This window comes from Ambystoma mexicanum, chromosome 3p (genome assembly GCF_040938575.1).
Source record: "Ambystoma mexicanum isolate Mex_15411 chromosome 3p, UKY_AmexF1_1, whole genome shotgun sequence".
Taxonomy (NCBI): Eukaryota; Metazoa; Chordata; class Amphibia; order Caudata; family Ambystomatidae; genus Ambystoma; species Ambystoma mexicanum.
In genome coordinates, this window is record NC_090925.1 from 174454164 (window position 1) to 174477458 (window position 23295).

At 48.8% G+C, this 23295-nt stretch overlaps 1 long non-coding RNA gene across 1 annotated transcript in view; it reads left to right on the top strand.

The window, feature by feature from the left end:
• Positions 1-4753: 4753 nt before the first annotated feature.
• LOC138579514 (uncharacterized) overlaps positions 4754-23295 on the top strand; it is a 39783-nt gene continuing 21241 nt past the window's right edge. Inside the window, exon 1 of the long non-coding RNA XR_011304032.1 lies at positions 4754-5021. This is a non-coding gene — a long non-coding RNA (uncharacterized lncRNA). The remainder of the gene's footprint in view (positions 5022-23295) is intronic.

Here is a 23295-nt window from a genome sequence, read left to right on the forward strand (position 1 = left end):
ACACATGGCTCATGGTGAGTAGAAATGTCTGTGCACATGCATGCATGTCACACACAGACAAATACACAAATCCAACTAATGACAACCATCATCACCTCCCCAGGGGACAGTGCCTACCCTCTGAGCACCCAAATGATGACGCCAATACAGAACCCCATCACACCACCCCAGGTAAGATACAGCGCTGCCCATATTGCAACCAGGGTCATAGTGGAGCGCACATTCGGAGTGCTCAAGTCACGCTTACGCTTCCTTGACCGGTCTGGCAGGCAGCTACTATATTCACCCCCAGTAGTGTGCCGGATCATTGTGGCAGCATGTGTCCTGCACAATGTTGCAACACGGCGGGGCTTACCGGTGGACAGGCGCTGCTCATAGGAAGGGAAAGGGCATGTGGCAAGGCAGCCCGGACCCAGCTTGTGGCCACATTTTTCACCTAAACTCTCACCTAGGGTTGTAACGGTATACCGGTATACCGGTATAAACACCGTGAACAATTTAATTATCTTTAAATAACCGTTACCTTGTTTGTAACGGTATACCGAATCCCGATATAAATGATGTTTTTGTAGTGCACTTTACAATGAATGCAAGCAGGGGTGTGAGTCACTGGGCTGGGCTGGCTGGCTTCTGTTCAGCGAGTCTGGGGCTGGAGGCGGAGTTTGCCCAGGCCCAGGCTTCACAAGTCCACTTTGAATCACCTTCCCTGCTAAAAGGATTGTATTTTTAAAAACGCCGCCGTAATTCGCCGATTCCGGTAATTTTCGTTCAGTTTTGCTTTAAGAAATCCCATTCATAAAGCTATTAGTGTGTTTTAAAGATATTACAATTACATTTTATTAACAGTGTGTTTGCTGGTCAGTACTGTTTAAATCTGCGCAGTTTGACTGCATTTTGATTGTTCCCTGCCAGTGCTACCTGGGTTGTGGAACTACACATCCCAGCAGCCTGGTAGTTTTAGGCTGCCTTATTAGTTTAAACCCGGCGCGAACGCGCCGGCGCGAAGGGGGCAAGCCGGTCTGTGCCGGTCCGTGGCCGGACGTGCGGGCGCTCGGCGCAACCTCACGTTGGGACCTCTATCCCTCCCAGCGGACCCACGGGCTCTCCGAACTCACCTGGTGCCCTAGTACCTCGGTAAGTGGGGGCTTGAGACATGCATGTACCAGCTGTAGTCACACATGGGAGCCGGGCGGAGGGGGAGGAGGCCAACAGCCATGAAAGGGAGGGGAACACGTCCGCAGACACCCTTAGGGATGGTACGGAGAAATGGACGTGCCTGAATATTGGTCTGCTTAATACACGCTCCCTAACCAAACATGCCATCAACATTAAAGACATGATATCCTGCCATAATTTCGACATACTCTGCATAACAGAAACCTGGCTCAAAGACCCTGTAGGGCCCACATGTGAGCAGGCCGTTCCAGCAGATTACACTATTTACTACGACAATAGAGTACGGGGTGGGCGAGGTGGAGTAGCAATTATTGCCAAGAACAGTCTCAAACTCTTCAAGGTATCTATAGGCTTTAGCGGGTGCGAAGCATTACACCTCAAACTGATCTTCTCCCCCAACAATTGTCTCAACCTAATAGCTATCTATAGACCACCATCATTAGTCTCAGATTTTTCATCGGAACTTTGTTCCCACCTAAACACCTTGAGATCGGTTAACGCGTCCACGGTCGTCATGGGAGACTGGAACCTCTGGCGTGGTAATAAGAGAGACAAAGGGGCCATAGCACTGGAGAAAGCTTTGAATAATCTCGACTTCAAAGTCCTTAATAAAGATCCCACCACCCCCCAGGGAAACCAGCTGGACTGGCTGTGTGGTCACAACATCCTCTTACAAAACTGCAGCACCACTCCCTGCATATGGAGTGATCATCACTTGATATTAGCCAATCTAAAGTTGCCATGCTATACACACAAGCAAAATCCTCATATTAAGGCAGAAATCAGAAACTTCAAAAACTTAAACGGACTTCAGCTCAAGCCTTGCTTGGAGAAAATTTGGCGCTCTTTTCAGGATCAGGACGCTTGCACCGAACTATTAGATAAATATAACAAACACTTAGTCGAGTTAGTAGAAACTGAGGCGCCACTCACCACCAAACTAACCAGGGGGAACAGCAACAACCAAAAATGGTACACACCTGAGCTTCTTCTACTGAAGAAGGAAAAACGGATTCTGGAAAGAAAATGGATCTTAGATAAATCGGTGGATAGTAAAGCAAGCTGGAAAAGGAAGGATAGGGAATATAAAGAGAAAATCAAGACAGTTAAGGCTAATTTCTTTAATACCGAAATTGAGCATGCCGATAACAACACAAGCAAACTCTTCAACATTTTGAAAAGCATAGAAAAACCTGTATCTCTTACTCCCCCATTCACCCCATCCAAGGAGGACTGCAACATGGTGCTTAGTGCACTCCAAGCCAAAACAGAAAAGGCGAGGCAAAACATTATTAAGGCCAGATCCGCCCCTAACCAGGAGATCCGCCCCACTGAAGGGAATGCACCGGTCAGGGAACAACTCTTTAAATTTGACCCCATCTCAGAAGCAGATATGCTAGAGGTATTGAACAACATGAAACCTACGACCTGTGCAGAAAATGTCCTGCCCCCCAGCATTATTCTTCAACACAAGGATTTATTTGCTCCCATCCTCCGGAGAATAGTGAACGCGTCTTTTCAGGAGGGTATGGTGCCTAAAGATCTGAAGAGAGTTACCATCACTCCTCTCGTCAAAAAAGCGGGACTAGATCCCAAGGATCCCGCAAATCTTCGCCCCATTACCAATTCGAATTTTGTTCTCAAACTGTTGGACAAGGTAGCCACACAACAGCTCCAACACTACGTTGAAGAACAGGAGATTCTGCACCAACAACAATCCGGCTTTAGAGCATCTCACAGCACCGAAACAGCTATGCTAGATTTGCAGAATCAGATGTTGACGATGCTAGACGACAACAAACTGGGGATGCTGATGCTTTTAGACCTCAGTGCAGCATTCGATCTAGTGGATCACAGTCTTCTTATGAAGGCGCTTAGGGAGAGCGTTGGCTGCTCGGAGGGAGCTATTGACTGGCTCTTATCCTTTCTTTCTAACCGCCAAGCGAGAGTTCACTGGGGTAATAGTTTCTCCGACTCTTGCGACATCCTATTCGGAGTGCCCCAGGGTGCTAGCCTATCCCCAATGCTCTTTAACATTTACATGCGCACTCTGTGCACCCTTCTGGTGAATGCCGGAGTGTCATTTACTAACTACGCAGATGACACCCAACTCATATTGGAGTTGGGGGGTAGGAACCACGCCACAGATAGTGAAACGCTCACCAAGGTTTATAAGCTAATTGACGACTGGATGCAGGCAAACTGGATGTGCCTGAACGACTCCAAAACAGAATTGATGTTGTTTGGCTCCAGTCGTCGGTTGGAAAAACTGGGAGCAGAGTACAGCTCTTTTCAAATTAAAAATGCCACTATCCAAGTGGTTCCCAAGGTAAAGACCCTAGGCATGATGGTCGATTCAGTTGTCGACTCTCACGCCCAAACCAACTTCCTTCAAAAAAATTCAGCTTATTATCTTAGGCTCATGAAAGCAATCAAACCATTGCTTAATGAAGCAAACAGGGCAACGATAGCCAGAGCCATCATTCTCTCACGGCTCGACTATGGGAATGCCCTGTTGTTGGGGGCCGCTTCCAAGGATCTATCCAGTTGTCAGGTGATCCAGAACAACGCGGTCAGAATAGTAAAAAACCTGAAAAGGAAAGACCATGTTACTGAAGAGAGGCTAGCGCTGCATTGGCTCAGGGTAGAGGAGCGCATTAAGTTCAAAGCCCTCTGCTTGGTTCACAAATGCCTGTATGGCTCAGCGCCTCCCTATTTGAAAACACACTTAAGGCCCTACAATCCCACCAAAAACCTTCGCTCGGGTGGAAAATGTCTTCTGCTCGTGCCCAAGTTTAAGCTAAAAACAGGGCTGGGCAGATCCTTTCTTGTGCTGGCTCCCAAACTGTGGAACAGCGTCCCTGAATCACTTAGGTCCGAAGTCAGTCACCCAGTTTTTAGGAAGAGGCTGAAAACATACCTCTTTAGATAAGAACCCGTGGGCACAGGTCCTTAGTTAGAGATCGCGTCGCTCATTAGCTAGCTGTACCGTTTGTCCGTCCCATACGTGTTGTCTGTCTTCGGTCTCGCAGTATCGGTGTTCTATGTACAAGCGCCCTGATGCCTGCGGGCTATCGGCGCTATATAAAAACTAAATACATACATACATACAATACATACAATGAATGCAAGCAGGGGTGTGAGTCACTGGGCTGGGCTGGCTGGCTTCTGTTCTGAGCCTGGGACTGGAGGCGGAGTTTGCCCAGGCCCAGACTTTACAATGAATGCAAGCAGGGCTATGAGTCACTGGGCTGGGCTGGCAGGCTTCTGTTCAGTGAGCCTGGGACTGGAGGTGGAGTTTGCCCAGGCCCAGGCTTCACAATGAATGCAAGCAGGAGTGTGAGTCACTGGGCTGGGCTGGCTGGCTTCTGTTCTGAGCCTGGGACTGGAGGCGGAGTTTGCCCGGGCCCAGACTTTACGATGAATGCAAGCAGGGCTATGAGTCACTGGGCTGGGCTGGCAGGCTTCTGTTCAGTGAGCCTGGGACTGGAGGCGGAGTTTGCCCGGGCCCAGGCTGCTTGGAACATTCCTGACGCATGTGTAAGAGAGACACGGGCGGCCCATGCTATCTGCAGCAGAGAGGAGGTTGCAAAAATAAGTTTCTGAAGTTTCTATCAACACAGCATGACTTCAGTCACCAAGAAGAACTCTGAAAAGCCAGGCAGCTATTAGACTGAGCAGGGAGCAGATTTACTTCAGACAGTGCCCTCCTGGATTCTGGAATGGAGGCCCACTGGACCTGCGCAGGGTTGTTCAGTGCCAGAGTTGTGGCCTGCTCCTTGACGATCGTGGTTGCAATGGCAGCACCTGCAGGAGCCTATATACCTACGTACGTGCAGCAGCAGGTAAGGTACCCCTACCTACCCTTCCTTTCCCCCTTCCCAACCCTGTTCGCCAACCCCAGTTACAAACCAGCCACAGGTGTAACTGTAATTCCTATCCTCAGCTCAAACAGGGCTAGGCGCGAGGAAGGTATTGGGAGGGAAAGGGGGCACGAGACAGGCATAGGCAGCCTCAGCCGAGAGAAGAGAAAGTCAGGATGCAGCTTTCCCCTTGTAGTCTGCCGCATTAGACAGAAAATTAATAATGGGGATCAATTTCTGCACTCCGCCTGCAAAGCCCTGTGTGTGTGTAGTCTCTTCTGTCTTAGGGGGCATGGTGAGGGGTAAAATATGGGGCACTGCACTTCTCTCTGATGCCAGTTAGCATGAGAGGAACGGACATGGTGGCGGCACATTATGCGAATGCGCAGGGTTCTCACTCATGTACTGACTCAGTTTTAAAAACTAGCAAGCACGTATCTCTCCAAGACAATGCATTTTGTAATGATCCTGCACGGTTTTTATTATCCCCCTCGCCCCCCCTTTCAAAACTATTTGAAACCCCTCGCAAAACTAAAAGACAAACATTTAGAGCGGCACAGCACACTTCACCCGAGCAAATCGAAAGTGGCCATTTACTGTGTGGCCTTAGAACTGTCTTTTAATTGTACAATTGCTCGGTTATTATGAATGCTATATGTGGCATAGTGCATTCTACCAGAAAACCAGTTAAGTCTTGGAATGTACTAGGGAATGGTGGTACAAAGCATGTTTTGGCCGTACCCTAGCAGTTTACTCTGTATGTTATGTTCTGCAGTGGCGCAAAACCATTGTTCTGATCGGACTCTACCCCAGACCCCCGCCCCCTCCCCGCCAGCCACCAAAATGTTGGGCTATTGATTCGACCTGGCTGACCTAAAGAGCCATGGCCGGACCAACAGACAAAGGGGCTGCATTACTAACTTAACTCATTTCACTGTTAGCACCTGTATTCAAATTCATGCATACATTTTTAGGCAATTGAAATCGTGATGTGGGGTTAGCACTGCGTGCCAGGGGAGTGATTGGAAGTGTAGATGCGCGCCAGGGGAGTGATTGGAAGTGTAGAGGGAGCATAGGAGACTGCTCATTCTCACAGCAGTTCTTAAGTCCTCTAATGACTTGCCCTGTACTTGCCTTTAGCCTCTCAGAGGTCCATCTCTTCTTGCTTGGCCTGTATTTATGCCATGCACAGATCGCCACCTCTGGTGGCTTGGCCTGCAGAGCTGTCTGAAGTTTTTTCCCCAGGCTAACACTCCTATGATAACACGTTTCTGTTGAGAAATTGTGAAACAAATAAAACAACGTGACTCATCGTGATTCGTGTCCCCTGCCAGCTGCGAACACGGCCATGTTACCCTGACAGAGGCAAGAGCCAATTTCAGCTCCTAGAATTTCACAACTGAGTGTTTAGCCCCGAATATAAGAGTGGGCCCGCCCAAGGGGGACGAGAGTAAAAGCAAATAATATACCCGAGAGTTTCTGACAAGCCTCTCTCCATGTCTTCTGACTGTCTCGGAAAGGATACGCCAGCCCATGTCCCTAGAGCAGGCCCCTGCACCCGCCGGCACTGTATAGGTATTGCTGTTGTGTGGCCATATGCAATGCATGACTGACCCTTGGAGACCCAATACGTTGCATGCTGGGACATGTAGTTTAATTGCTCCTACCATAATTACTGATGTTTAAGAAAAACAGGACTGGCTGAGGCTGTACGCAACTAACACAGGGCTAGGCAACTGGCAGTTCTAGAAATGGTATGCTGGGAAGAAAACTCTGTGGGGTCGGTGATGCACCTGCTGCTTTCAGGATCTGATAGTGGGGTATCGCAGCCTTTTGTTATGTTGTGTTGTAAAGCTTTCATGTTGTGCCTTCATGTGTCCACCGTAGTAGTCTCTGAGCATCCAGGCAGGTCTGGAGGTTGGCATATTGTGCGCCCCTTGCCCGGGGTATCCAGACCGTACTCTGTGAAAGGAGAAGGAGTGGATAGGGGCCATTGGAATGGGGGGAGGGGGGAGTGGTGAGGGCGGGAGGAATGTTTTGTGGCAGCAAGGCTGCATGTCCGTCCTGTGGATCTGAGAACTTGTTCTTCAGAAGGGGGATAAGAGACGCACGATTCAAATTAGGTTTCGGGGGAGACGTGGCCTGCGGGGTGTTAACAGCTGTAGAAACCACTCCTGGGCACCAGACGCTCTACTCCTGTTGCCCCAGGGCCAGAAGGCGCTCACTGCTTTGACATTCAATCTTTCGCCCGCTCCCTATCAGTAGGGGACACTCGAACTGTTGACAAAGCCCCATGGGCACTTGGAGGAGAGCGCCTCCTTCCTGAGAGCAGGATGTTGGCCTGGGCCTCTTCTGTCATCGGCACTGGTGGCGTGAAAGGGCTCTTTATTCCGTGCCCAGCGCTGCTGCTGGCAGGGGCGAGTGGCAGCTCTCCAACTGGAAGGGAAACCAGGGTCGTGGGGGATCTGGTACCAGGCCGCCGATCTGACCCGAAGCCATGATGCAGCGAGGGGGTGGCATAGGAAGCGGGGAACCCCAATACTTGGGCAGGGCTAATGGGATCACTGGAAAATAATGCTAGGTGGTGTGTCAGAGACTTGTGGTTGCTCTCCTGCAGGTGAGCACTCCTTAGGGCGCTTTTACCCAGGGGGAGGGTGGTTGCCTCTTTAAACAGGGGATGGCCTACACTGGCCATGCACAGGACTTCAGGGGTCTCGGTCCTTTCCTGCGGCCGGAGATCCCTCAGATCAGGTTCCAGAACTCAACCTCTTCATCCCGAGGTTCAAAAGCACTAGAGCAGGGGAGGGGGGCAGCTTTCCTGTTGCTGCACCAAAAATCTGGAACTGTCTCCCCATGCATATCAGAAACAAGCCATCCCACCAGCGGTGCAAGAGCCTAATCAAAACTTGGCTCTCCAACAAGTTTTAACAATCCATGACAATGAGATCCTCATTCTTTCACTTCACCCTTCAAGGATATTTCCCTCTGCCTGCATTGTTCTATAATTATGTTATGCCCCGAACTGCACTTCCAGTATTGCACTATAACCATGCCATGCCTTGACTCTGAGAGCCTCATTCTCCCACTTCACCCAGCTATCTTCCTCTGTCTATATTGACCTATATCTATGTTATAGCCCCGCACTGCCTGTATTGTATTATAACCATGCCATGCCTTGAACTGTGCCGCTGGTGGCTTAATCAACCACCCTAACCCTCACTGCACTGTACTTTCCCCTGTACCCAGTTAAGCCTGTTCATGTAACCTACGCCGTGATACCTCCGGGTTTGGGCGTATAACAAATGTAATAAATAAATAAGTGGGTGATTTCAGAGGTATAGGGCAGAGTTAACAGCTTTTAGCCTTCAAGCTTGACCAGAATAGTCTCATTGGAATGTGCAAAGAAGTTAGATGCCCCCACACAAGTATGTTTGCCACTCCCCCACATTCTCTGAAGTTAGCGCCTCCACCAACATTTAGCCCCCCCGTCTCCCACCCACCGAAATGTTACCCTAGGCGCACCAGTGGAAGGAGCAGATATGCACACTTGCTGTTGGCAGAGAGGTGAGGAGGGAAGACTTTCCTGAAACTGGCAGCATTAAACTTTTACTCTGTTTGTGCACATGCAGAAAAATGTACTTGCACTAACACAGTAAAACTTGAAAGCTGCTATTTTCAAGACTTCCATGCCCGTCTGCCTCAGCAAAATCAAATGCTCACATAAGCCCCCTCCCCATGGATGCGAGCCAACATATAATGACATTATGTGTACTTTTTCACACCCGAGGTTAGGGTCTGTGCAATTGCTTTTTCTTCGGCATATGTGTTATGTGAATGTCACTAGAATAGCATTTTGGTAGTCAGTCTAGTCATTTATTTCTGTGGCATGACCTTATAGGTACAAGTGTTATCGTGTACAATCTACTTTGTATGGCATGACAGTATTTTACATCATTTGAGATTTGTTTTTCTTCATATTGATGGTCTAATTACCATTAGTGCGACTGAGACATAAGTGACTTCTACTACAAAACTTGCATGACTCCACATTTCTTGACCTCCTACCTCTCTAAACTTCTATAAAGGTTGTATATTGTATGACCAAGTTAAGTTGGACCACCAGGATCCCCGCCTGCTGAGTTAAAGTAACATAAATTTATGTAAGAAGAACTAAGGCAACTTCTTGGTGGAGACTCTTGTTTGTGTTTTGTGTCTTGGTGAAAATGTGTGACTTTCCCTGGCAAAATATTATCTAAGATAATGGTTAAACACGCGTGTGTGCTATACCGCGATAACCACGGTATACCGTCATTTCGCATGCAGGTTATCATACCGTCAAAAAATCAATACCGTGACATCCCTACTCTCACCCCTGCAGAGTGCACACAGACCTGGCACATACCAGGTGACAATCAATGATGACAAAGAGACAGTCAACTGTCCCAACCTTACCACCCTGAGAATGTTTCCATGGAAGTGCTACATTGTGTGCATCCCTAGCTACTTAAACATAACCAATCCGGTGTGACCAAAAGGAACACATGCAAGGTGCATATCCCACCACCCCCCTGCAAAACAGGCCATGAAAATCACTGGTATGTCACCCAAACCCTCCCAACCCCCATTACCCTTGTCGGCCACACCATCACATGGCATGCAACAGCAAAAGAGCAAACCAAATGCACAACACATGACAAATTAGTCATGAAGTGCTACGTGATAAATGGAAACAGACCTGAGACAATCACACCTGACATGGAATCAGATGAAATGACTGACCAACAACCTCCCACACATACAAAGTCATACACAAAAGCATGCCACCAGCGGTACCATCAACAAAAGACAGAATGCCTGTTGGCATGCACATTGGGCCATCCAAATCTGCAAATCCCAAAACCGTATGCTGTGTGTGTCCCCTGCAACACACCGCTCAGCACACAGCACAGTGAGCGGCCATTGTGTTGGGGATACACCTTGTAGATCATATAGAAAAGGACAAGCAACAAAAATTACCCAGTGACGCATGTACATGATCTGAAAATTGTAAGTGATCATGCTCTGCAGGGACACAGCATGGCAGAGAAGGCAATCTGTGTGCACTTGTGGGCATGGATCGGTGGTTGTATGTGTGGTGGTGCGTTGTGTAAGTGTGTTTGTCAGTAGGGAGATGCACTCAATACATGCATGTGAAATGAAGTGACCCTCAGTGTCCTGTACACCTCACATGTGAACATTGCCCATGTGGACACCCCATTGTGTGAAACCACACCAATCCCCTGTCACCTGAAAAATAAACACAACACAGGAACATCAATTGACCAGCAGAACACATCATGTACATAGTACCCCACATTGACAATGTCAGACAGTGACCAATCACTGTAGCCCACGCGTACCGTCAGACAACGAAAACCCCTCCCTCATTTCCTCATCACCTTGACCTTCAGAAGAACTGTCTCTGGGGTCCGTCGGCTTCTTCCTTCTAGTCTACCTGGCTTCAGGATCCCCTTTTTGCTTGGTTTTCTTGTACTTCCTTCCATGTAAATAGGGTCCAGCTCCCTCAGAGGCCACCTTGAGCGGTAAAAATACCAAATCGCAGAGAACTCCAAGGAGCCAAACACCCAAACCAGGGAAAAAGCCTCAAGTCGCCAAAAAACCCTGGAAGAGTCTCCAGTAGATGACTTGAAGTTGTAGAATATGGGCAAGTAAATGTTCAAGCTGAATGATAGAATAACTTCCAAGGTTGCACAGTTGTAGAATGGTTCAACAGGATGGGTAGGAACTTGAGTAGACAATAATCAATGAGGATGCCACAACTGATGGGTAGAGCTGAAACTTGAGTAGAAAATAACCAAGGAGGCTGGCACAACTGGATGGTTGAGCTGAAACCCAATCAATCCTTGATAGTGTGAACGGAGAAAGGCAAAGACAGCACAAGTCTGGAAAGGCCGAGTGAACACGAGATCGCCGGAAACAGCTGACAGCAAGTTGAATAGCTTTGGTAAAGGTCCAAAGTCAACATAAAGGTATGGATGTAATAGATCAAAGATAGGAGGAGCAAGAGAGAGAGCGAGAGAGAGAGATGCTGTGGTACAGAAGTGCACCAAGGCTAACCGAGGCAGCGTACGAGTACGCGGAAAGAACTGCCCAAGGGACAGGCAGACAGATCTGAAACAAGGGCAGTAGCAGGAAGATAAACAGGGACCAAAGGCATCAGAGTGTGAAAAATGAGTAAAAGAGCTGGAGTCCAGTAGGAAAACTGTGCCGTCATGCAGCACCAAAGTCCAAGAGGGAAGACAGATACAACGTGCCGTCCAAACGGAACGGAGCATAGAAGTAGTCTAGGCGGCCATCTCAGGTGAGGACTGGACCGTGAGTTGTGGTTCTTGGGTCACATTCCTAATGCTTCCACCTTTGCCACAATTCCCAGGGAGTGAACCTAACACGTACCAAGTTGACATTGTCACCACCCGGCCCCCTACCACCGTCAGTGTGGCTTTGACAGCTAAAGGGTGCAGGCTACCATCTACAGCACGAAGTGCATCAAGCATGTATACAGGCAAGAAATGAAAAAAACATCACAATCAACTTTAATAAAAGCATAGTTCAAAAATGTACTCACCAAACTTGATTGCAGACATGCCGTGGAGAAAACATCCATAATCCCCACTAGGGATGTATACACAAGTAGTACAGTAGACTGGCCACAGATATGACGAAAGTCCAATGCCCCTGTGTAATTTGCCATCACACCGAACCATCCTCGCAAGCCCATGGAAAGGGGAAGCAGGAGTGGCATATGTGTCAAGACCACAAGCCACAAACGCATACATGAGGCAAGCTTGTATGGGCCCAGCTGGAACACACAGTAGATGCTTTCAAAAGCCACAAAGCACCACACTGTCACAAGAATTCACAATAGACAAACAATATTATTTTTTTTAAAAACAAATGACCAAATACGACCCGGGGTGTGAGTGGGGGCACACAGGAGGGGTGAGGTACAGGGTGCACCTCAACACCCACATGCGATGATGTTGAGATTTAAAAAAAAACCTCCATGGGCTCAAAGCCTGCACAGCCCGACCTGTGTGGAAGATAAGTCGTCATCCTACTCACCCTCTGGATGGAAATCAGAAGGAGGACGTGGTACAGTTGCCTGACCACGCCTATCCACAGCTTGCCCCTCCAGGGCAGCAAGCATTCGGGTCTGCTAAGCCTGGTCCTGTGTGGCAATGGCACGTAGGTCAGCATGCAGCCCCTCACGTGATAAGCGTGCTTCCTCTTGCAAGTTAGCACGTGTAACACAGAGTTCTGCCTGAATGGCCTCACATGACATCTGGAGCACCTCCCGGCATGCACGTAGCTCAGCCGAGATGGTGTTTTCAAGCTGCTCCAACCTCACTTCTGACCGCTGCCTCTGGGACACGTTGAGCACACCCAGAGTAGATCTGAGGGATTGGTGTTCAACCCTCAGGGCCTCCTTGTGTGCCTCTGCCTGAGCAGCAAGTGCTTCGCGCAGAGACACCATTTCAGCCCAGCGTGCCTTGTTTAAGGCCGCCATGCCCAGCCTGGGTGAGCGGCACGTGGACTGCGCTGCCTGCTGCTAGAGCTCCACCTGCCTATCAGGGGGAGCATGGATTGGGCCACACTTTCCATGCCTTGAGCAATCTTCTCAATAGCTGCCCCCTGTTGCTGTGAACTGGCATACATGGATTGCTCCCACTCAGTATTCCCCGGTGGCACACGGCCACCGTGTTGCCGGACATTACATCTGCGGGACCCAAGGAGCCGTGGTCCTTGCTGGATTGGCACCACCTGCGGCTGCAGGATTGCATCCCTCCGTTGACATGATGCCCAGGCACATCAGCAACTGGTGTGGAGTGTGACCGTGCATCCTGAACCACCACAGGCAGACGTTCCAACACTGCATGGCCCCTCAGTGCAGGTGTCGCCGACAGAAGATCATCCGCATCAGGATCACTCACCGGCGACGAATCGTCATGATGTGCATACAACTCAACATTGTGCTCAGAGTGTTCATCAGAGCTTGACTGAATGCCAGCCCCTGACACAACGGTCTGGAGCACAAATGGGTTCTCGTGGTCTACCACCCCATGACCCCCACTTGTGCCGGGTTGCTGATGTAAAAGCAACCCCATGTCTGGAATGACATCACCATCCTCTGGCTCCATTGCCTCATCACCTGTAACGTGAACAAAACAAACATGAGTACACATGTCAGCAGCACATAACCCACACACATAGACATCACTACATCAACAGCAAACACATGAAGCAGACATGCCACACACAACTCAAATTCCGGCATGCATCCAGTGGCATTGATATGCAATGGCATCCCGAAAGCAGAAATGGATGCGTGTAAATTGCGAAGCCTACACATGTACTGAATGTAGTATATCACCTCCATCACACACCACCTCTGGCAGGCACATATCACAGGCAGAAATGACAGATGGCAACAAAGAGATTGCACGTAGCATAAGCATGTTTGAAAAACCAAATGGCCACAGCTGCAAGTGAATCAAAACACACCATGACACATGTAATATGCATGTAGACATGTATCACTAAATCATCATCACCAATATAGCTTCATCGATCTGCAGCTCGGCCCCGTACCAGGCACCATGGGCCCTGAAGACATAGTGAATGTCCCGAGCCAAGCGAGGGCCTTCAATGAGGTATGAGGGACCTTAACGCCCAGTACGGTCCGAGCTGCCGGTCCATGAAGCCTCTAGAACACCCTTCAGGGCCTAATTCAGCACTTGTGCATTGAATGTGCCAAAAACCATGATTCAGTGTGTCAAATCACCACGTCCAGGCTCCACCAGTATTGCTAAGTGGGCATGGGTGTACTCAGACTGCACGACAGTGCACCTTCAGGATTGTGCCGGTTGAACATAACGGGTGCAATGCTGAAATCTCAGCAGCATTTCTATAAAATAACTACATATTAGTTATTTAACAAAAATGCCCCTGATAACACATGTGTAAATAAACACTTTCACACACACCTAAGTAAGTAGCTGCTATGTTGCACTACACAACGTTGAAGCTGCTTGCATATGTATATGTGAAAGTGTTCAAATACACCCATGGTCATATACACCCTGTGGTGTATATGAACAGCATTCCATACAGCAAAGCAAGCAGCTTCAAAGCTGCTTGCTTTGATGTACGTGAAAGTGTACAAATACACACATGAAGGCAGTTCCACAGTAATTACAACCCGATTTGCAGGCTATGATCAATGTGCGGGCTATGCCAGTTAGTACAGGCCGCAGACTGACCAATCAACTTTGCTAAACACCCACTAGGGTGTTTCAATACAGAGTACATGTGTCGCAGGATGCACCTGTGCTAGTGCATTTCATAACAGCGAAGGAATGAAAATCTGAACATACAGCCAGGTCACTTTGACATTGCAGCAGTGAGTAGGCATGTACAACGGTGTTACATGGCTCAGAGGTGGGTGGGTGCAGTGCAGTACATGTGTACGTTACCAACAATCTACATCATCAAGTACATTCTTATGTCAATCACTTAACATGATGGCAGTGTAAGGGCAAGTTCAGCCATCATGTGCAATGTGCATGCACTGGGTTGCATGGCTACAGTTAACCCCCCCACCCCTTAGTGAAAATTCAGGGAGGCATTGCATGGCAATGAAAGGTTGACCAGAGAACTGTGTATTGGCAGACAGTGTTGGCTAGCGTCAATTGCATCATCTCAGTCAACTGTCATCACAGCAGATGAGAATGGGACAGTAAGCAGGAGACATGATGAACCATCAGTAGTACACCCATTCATGCAGAAGGCACTACACCAGTTGAACAGAGTCAGGGGGCCTGCAATACAGGGAGGCCTGTGCCCCACACAGACAATGACACCTTAAGCATGTGCGTGATGAGGTACTGAGCCAGAGTGAGAATGGAATGGATGACTAAATGCCATGATACGTATGTTATCCCAGACACGTACTACAATGATCATCCTGCCAAGGACACATAGGGGCGTGCATGGAATGCACATGGAGCATGAATGGGCACTCATGTCCCTGGGCAGCATCTGCCATCTGCACAGTCCGAGTGAGACACCCTGCATCAAGGACAAAGGATGTACCCCACAGTATGTGTCGGGCAGGTTCACAGGGGGAAGTGTGCATGTACACAGGAGCGTGGAACAGGCCATTGCAGTAGTCCAACATGTTACCCACCAGTGCCATGGTGAAATTGAGGTGCAGGGGGGTGGAGGGGCAAGGAAGCATGCCCGTGTGGAGTACCTGCATACAGGCTGAACACACATGCAAGTCAGTCATGTGATGACAAAGTCTGAGTGTGTAGTTGAAAGACACCACAGGCTACATGCAGACAGGTCAGTGAGCTGGAACATGGACCGGAGGGGCAGCCGGGTGACTAGCATGTGAGTAGGGTGCATGTGTGGTGATGAGGACAGTCCCTGTCTGCTTCACATGTCCAGCATGCATCACAACAGGCACGCATTAGTGAAGCATTGCATGACTCGTACATGGGAACCATGTACACATAGCATGAAGTTGCAGTCAAGCGCAACACATCACACAAGCAAACAACACATGGGCTGGACAAACACGCAACAACACCCACTTGATGGGGCATCATAATCCTGCATACTCCCACTCCTTCGATCAATTTTGGCAGGATGAACTCGGCAGCTATCTCTTTGTGCGGAGTGAGTTCTTCCTCCTCAGGTGCTGGCCCACTGCCAGTCACTTGAGTCATGGCATAATTGGAGGCACGCTTTTGCTTAGCACAGCATCAGACGTCATCCCAACACTTTTTGCAGTCCTGAGCTGTGCCCACCTCATATCCAAATGCACTAACACCATCCGCAATATGCTTCCAGTGTGCCCAACGCTGGGCAGGCGTAGTATGGCAATATGGTCCAACTAGCATATTGGGTTTGTGTTCCGACACATAGCCCACAAGGAAGTCTAGTTCCTGCTTGTTGAAAGGCTTCTTCCTCGACGTGCCAGAGGCCAGAGCTGTGTCTGGGGTCCCAGCCTCTTGCGCAGGAGCAACCTTCCTCCTCTTGGGCAGTGGTACGCAGCCTCACTGGCAAATGCCGCCCTGATCAGTAGGGGCAGTGGCGCTGGTGGACTGGACCAAGGTAGTGGCAGGTGGAACTTGACGGAAGCCCTGACTGCCCCAGGGACATGTGCCTCGGTCAGAGCATCCCTGCATGCACATTGCCTGTGCCTCCTGCCCACCTGGAATTCAGCCTGGGAAACCTCAGGTGCCAATGCATCATGCGCTGCCTGACGCTGAGCCTGGGTGGTGGTCGCCACGGCTGCACCTGTAGCTACCACTACCGTTGGGCCCGTGACAGTAGATGGAACTGGCTGCCGGGTCACATGGGCGCCAGTGTCAGATGCAAGAGCTGCATCTCCCGGAGCCGCAGGGGGTAGTGGCATGACTGCACCAACACGTGGCAGAACATCCTGCCGAAGTGGTGCACCCCTGCCTCTTCCCCCTCTGCAGCCACCCTGGACTCCCCCTACTCCCTGGTCACCCGGGCCACGTCCCTGACCACACCCACCACGAGGAGGACGCCCAACTGAGGCGCCCCTCAACTTTCATGGCCTCCCAACCAAGCCACGGATGTACTAGTTGCAATGGGAGGTGTACACGACAATTGTCCTGGGCAATTGGGGTGAAGGGGGTGGGGTATGTGATGTAAACAGCACCCCTGTGCTCCTGCAAGGCTGTATGTGCCCCTGTGAGAAAATGACAGGTTATGCAATGCTCAGGCACCCCAAATCTGCAATAAAACCATGCATGCAACCCCCAGTAGCCCACGTGTGTGGAATTAACCTCCAGCAGTATGCAGTGGCACCCAGGGGCACAAAAATCACATACGCGTGGGACACTCAGGCTACTATGACCTCAAAAATGGGTACGCAATACACATTTGGACCCGCAGTGGGAAAAATAGCATGTGCGACTCACCGTCTGACTAGCGTGGGAAAGAAAAACATGCGTAGGCAAGACCCCCGCCAAAAGAAGAGGTACATCCTCGATCTGCTGTGAAGTGATGGTACCTGATACAACAGGAAGTAGCAACAAATGTGTCGGTCTCCACGAAAAGCACGTACCGCGAACTGCTGGCCCGTGCTCACCTTTAACCCATGCCGAGGGAAACGCCTGCGCATGTCACGTCACTCACACGCTTATGCGTTAAAGCCCTTTCCTCGAATTACACGCTGATGTGCAGTTTTTTCACGTGCTAAATCACTCTGCATTGAGCTGGCCACGCAATAACACACAGAAGACCACGCTCCTACCCAGAAGGCCATATTCCTGCCCCCTAGAGCCCTGAGCAGCCGCCCACGAGCCATCTGCTGCTGCCTGCCTGCCTGCTGCCCACGTGCCTTGCTATTTGGTGCTTGCAGAGAAGCCATAGCCAGGGATCCTGTACCTGAGACCACCTTTGCTGACCCAGAAGACTCCCGACTGGTGTACCATTGCTCCACAGCCCAGCCCCAGGACCAAGTTGCCCACCCACACCTGCCTCTGGGGTTGCCATGTCTGACTCAACACCATCTGGGGCCAGTGACAACCCCCAGTCAGAGAGGCAGAATGCTGCCAGCTTCACTGAAAATGAAGTTGGCTTCCTGGTGGGGCGAGTCCTGGGGAATTATGATGCCCTCTTTTCAAGTTCATGCCTCGACAGGGATGGACGGAGGAGGATCTGGAAGGACATCGGGAATGCCATCAACGCGGAGGGGGTGGCATCCTCCGACTATGACCGTGTCCTGAAGCCCTGGGAGGACTTCAGGTCCAGGGCCCTCAGGAAGGCCCAGCACCTTATTGCTGTTTGTGGAGAAGTGGGGCTCCGGGACCTGCTGTCCAACATCTAGATGAGGGTCCTGGAGTGAATTAACCCAGTGCCTCACCACCAGGTCCTCGAGATGCAGACCCATCCGGAGTCGAGTGGTAAGTTTCCATGTGTTCATCTCCAGCATCGTGCATGTTGAGGTGTGTCAGGTGCGTGCACCTTGGACGTATGTCTGGCATGCCCCATGTATGGACGTCTGTGTGCAGGGACATGACAGTGAAGCATGTGTGCAACGACAATGGTGTGTGTGTTGCTATGCATGATGTGCACCTGCATGTGGCGACGCACACATGATTGCATGCCTGTGTCTGTACCTGGCCATGTCTGTTGTGCAAATCATGGATGCTGATGTCACCCTCATGGACATGCATGGTGTACATGTGCGTGTTACTGAGTGGTGAGTGTGTGACTGGGAAATGCCATGGATGCATGACAATGACACATGCACATCTCGATGCGTGCATTGACTGTTGTAGCCTAGCTGTCCATGATTGCACTGTGATGGGAGGTGGATACGGACGGATGCATGACTGTGCGGTGGTGTATGTGCATGTGTGTTGCTTGCAAGGACCCGTGTGTTGTGGAAGGTGATGATGGCTATGACATACGACAGTGCCATTCATGTGCATTTGCTTTGTGTCTAGCGTTCATTTTAGTAACCTGATGCTTGTGTTCAATGTCTCCCTTTCCACAGCGGCAAGTGAAGAAGAGGGCCGAGACGGCGCTGTGGAGCAGAGCGACGGGGATGCCTCCACCGGCCGGAGACACAAGGCCCAGTCACCCTCCCAGGTTATGGCATCTTTCGGGAGCGAGGGAACTGGTGCCGTGTCCGCCACTCCGGCCGCAGCTGCCGAGGGGATGCCCAAGAGGCCAAGGTTGAGAGGGGGCTCCTCGGCAGCGGATGGGGCAGGTGAGAACCGACAGGGGCAGGACAATGCCGAAGATGGTGCAGAGGCATCCAGGTTGGTGGTCGGTGAGGAGGAGGCTGCATTAGATCCACACGTGGGGCCTGGTGTGGATGATTTCACTGGTGCAAGTGGTGCAGTCCAGGGACAGGGGCAGGAGGCAGCACAGGTTATCGCAGAGGTGCTTGTGCGTAATCCTGTCCCTGATTCTGCGACTGCATCTCTCTGCAAAAGCAGGGATGCCTCATTCCAGGCCCGTCCGCAGGTAGAGGATGTGTCCACATCAACTGACCTTCCTCTACCTGCGGAAGAGGCAATCCGTGACAGGGTTGAGCCCGTCCTAGTCGGTGTCTCGATGCGCACACGCGTGATTCGTGATAGTGCGCGTGATTCCAGGAAGGACAACGCACATCATCACGAACAGCTGTGTGCCATCTTGAACTGGCTAGGATGGCTCATTGTCGCAGGGTTCCTCCATGTGCTGGCCGCTCTTGCGACTCTCTCCTCCTCTGCACCCACAATACGACAGTCATCCTCCATGCCGTCTTCCGGCCCAGATGCCACCAGGGCACCCTGTGAGCCTGTCTCATCCACCATGGCCAGGCTGGTGGAGATCCCATCCCTGCCAAAGTCGGGAGTCGGAGGTTCAGCAGAGGTGGTCACCCAAGCAACAGGATCCCTGGCAATGGAGGATGTGCAGGCAACTTCCAGCAGGGCACGTCCATGACAGCCCCGGGGGTCGTCAGCATCCCAGAGCAAGTCATGGTGGCACAGGCAGATGACATCAAGGCAGCAGCACCAGGCTCGATGTAGGAGGCATCTGGACTTGGGGCATACAACATCACGGGAGCAGGCATCGGCCGAAGGGCAGGAGGACCCTGGACTATGTGTGTCTTCCGTGTGGCAGCGGATGGGCCAGCAAATAGATGCAGAGTGGCGGCGGGCAGAGAGGGCTCTAGTGTTTCTACAGACTAGGCAGGTTGTCAGCACAAAGCCAACACGCTAATGCGTGATTCACAGTTTTCGATCTAATTGGCCATTTAAACGCTCATGCGGTCACTTTTGTTCCGTACATTTTACCGCAAGCACTTTTTTTCCAATCAAACAACATCAAACCGTTTTTCCACCTGTAGGCTGTATTTTTTAGGTTTTTTGCTCAAAATGTTGGCAATTTAATGGGCCACAAAACATTTCAGCCGATAATTGGCTGTAATTATGTCCAAAACTGCCCAAAAATCACATTTTGGGTGGGAAAAAGAAATTTGCAGAACAAAAGAGGCGAATCAAGAGAAATCTGCCCCGGTGTTAAAATTAAATTTGAGGAAAAGTTTGACGATATATCTTCACTGGTGGTAATTGTTCCCACCCCTACTCTTTACCGCACAATCATGTATTCTGTGACTTGCAAGGGAGAAAACTCTAAATGAGCTATGAGGTCCCCTTTTTTCGGGGACTGTGTGTATGAGGACCAAAATAATAATCTTGTATACACAAATTCCAATGAACGGTTACCCTCCTTCACATCCAAAGGGGGTGACAGACCACACACAACATAGACCAGTGAGAGTGATCTTAGTCAATTAGAACATAAAATCTTTCTAAAAAACATAAAAACACAAATGCATATGTACCTACAATGAATGCATTTTTTTCAACACATAGTTCATCAAAAAACCCTTTCATCTTATTTGAAATGGAAGTGGGGTTAGTACCGGAAGGTGCAGGGGAGATACTACTCATTAACTCTTTCAACAATTCTTTCCCGATCTTAGAATTTTTATATATCTCTAGGTCTCGACACTTAGTGGTGTTTCTGGGTACATCAAAACCACCTATCCGAATCAATCTCAATAATGAAGTTTGATGGGCCTGTCTTCAGGACTTTTCTTGTTGGTACAACTTGTTTGGAACAGGATATGTTACATCACATCTTTCCTTATTCGTGTGAAACACTATAAAAAAAACAAATATAATCTTGGTTACTAAAAGCTAAAAAACATTTTTAACAACTCCCTGTCTAGTGTGTGATGGATGGGTCACTAATCTTTTATTTCTTGAATGGCGTGTAAGGAAACCTTTTCTGACGGCGATGTCTACACGGTAATTCACGTGATGACAATCATTGTACATTCTAAAAAGGAGAACCATATATCAATATTTTGTCTCTCCAATATTAATATAGTGCATTTTAAAAAAAAAGGCAAATACTTTTGTATGATTATTACCAATTTAACCGAATCCGCTATTATTGTGGGGTTTAATTATTTGAACATTCTGTTATTTTTACATGCAATTACCTTGATTTATACGCTTGCACTATTGATGTTTATTTTGAGACTGCGTTTTTCCAGAATTAGGTTCATCAACAGGTTTCTCATATGTTTCACGGCAACCTGTTGTTAAAAAGACAAACAGCGGAAAACACTGTTTGTTGTCTACAATCTCTTTTCGTTCATTTTTTCATAGGTTCTAGCATCTATTCTCGAATGGTTAGTTATTAGTTCATTTACCTTCACGTTCTAGTCCAAACGAACAGGCGTTTGTCCACGGCTTGATTATCACAGTGCTCAGGCGGTGAACACACTAGCCGCACTGCATTCCCATGGGCGTCTTTTGCACAGAGACAGGATTCCTATTAAGGAGGGCAAAGCACACCCGTGCTGTCATTATAACCTTCTTAGAGTTCCAAATACCATTTAGAACTAATTTCTAACTAATGAATCTATGCGGGGAAAGATCTTTCACTTACTTGAGTATCTGAAAGCCTGTGGTCGATTTCTTTCTGCAATCCAAAAAGAAGGCACTTGCGTGATCACGTGTTTTGTGTATTTGTACGTTTTTCTGAAAAACACTACACCATTACAGCACATTACGTATCCGCCATATTGGGTGTATTAAACTGGTTTACCGGAGATACAGCCTTTTATTTTATCGTCTTGTGGTAGATTTAAGTTTTTTGAAAAAAGATTTTTGAGGCAGAAATTTGAAAAGATTTCATGCACTTTAGCGAATATATTTCTCAATTTTTGACTAATGAAATTACAAAGCAGACTTGTATCTTTTACACTAGAGAGATTAAATTTACCCACAGTGATGATTATTCCATCTTGTTTCTTGAAAGGTCACTATTTCCCAAATATATATAAAAAAAGTATAATAATTGTTATAGCCACACACGATAGACTGGCAAGGTACTGAAAAGTGCATTAATTAGTCTACATTATTGTTGGTAAAAGGGCAATTTTTTCATCTTGTCCCTACTACAGATATTCTAGACCAACATGGCTTATTTAATTGATTTTTACAATAAACATTTTTTTTATATAGTGACATTAATGTAATGTCCTTCAACTAATAAAACCAGGGGAAGTTCTGTTTTGCCGTTGTGTCTATACATAATACGAAATTTAGGGGATTGTTGTCATCTCCCGACTAGCACATGAAGTCTTATTAATAAAAGGCCTATTTCACCATATTTCCTATTTGATGATCACTATATGACAGTTGTTTTTATATTACATTATTATTGTAATACCCAAAGGACGCGGTTAATGGACAAAAAGTCCCCATTCAATCGCGATATTCAGACCTTCCTTCACAGAATTCAACTCAAAAATCATTTTTTACTCCAGTCTTCGCAGTTTTAGATCTCAATCTCCTCCTCGGGTATGGGGTTCTAAGGTGTCAATAATAAACCACAGGATATTGTCACGCTCACCTGATTCCCACGGAGGCGCAGGTCTGGCTTCGAGTGCTGATGCTTCTTCAATGGTGAAGCGCAGGACTCGGAGGATGGACAGGTAGGGCCCCTCTACTCTGGCTTCTCTGACTCGCAGGAATATTCCCCTGTGCGTGAAAAGGGAGTATTACCTACTGACGGAATAATGCTCAAGCCACCCACTCCCTTCCAACCCTCCACGAGACCCTTCCACGATTCCCCGTGAAGTCTCACCTTAGGGTCTGGAAGGATGAGTTCTCCATCCTGCTTCTGATGCAGGGACACGTTGAAACCCAGTTACTTCACTGGATTAAGGTTTGATGGGAGTTCAAATAAGCTTGACTATTCAGGTAAGGCGCTGTAAGAGTTCTGTAGCAAGTTCAAAAGTTCAAGCTTAATAATAATGTTCATTGTCTTATTGCAGCAAGCGCTAACGCTTATGTCTTTTTCCCCTTAGGGGCCGGGGTTCGGAATGCCGGAGATATGGCGCCGACCCGAAGTGAAACGTGCAGTTCCAGTAAATGACAGGTAAGTTCTGGATGAGCGTTTGGGTAATGTCTTTGCATTCGCTCATTCAATGTCTTTGTCTTTTTTCCCCATAGGGGCCGGGGTCCGGAATGCCAGGAAGCGGCAGGACCCGAAATGAAATGGGAATGACCCAACAGGTAAGTCTTAGAAGGAAACTTACCTGTTGGGTAACTCACCTTGTGTTCTTGTCTTTTTCTCT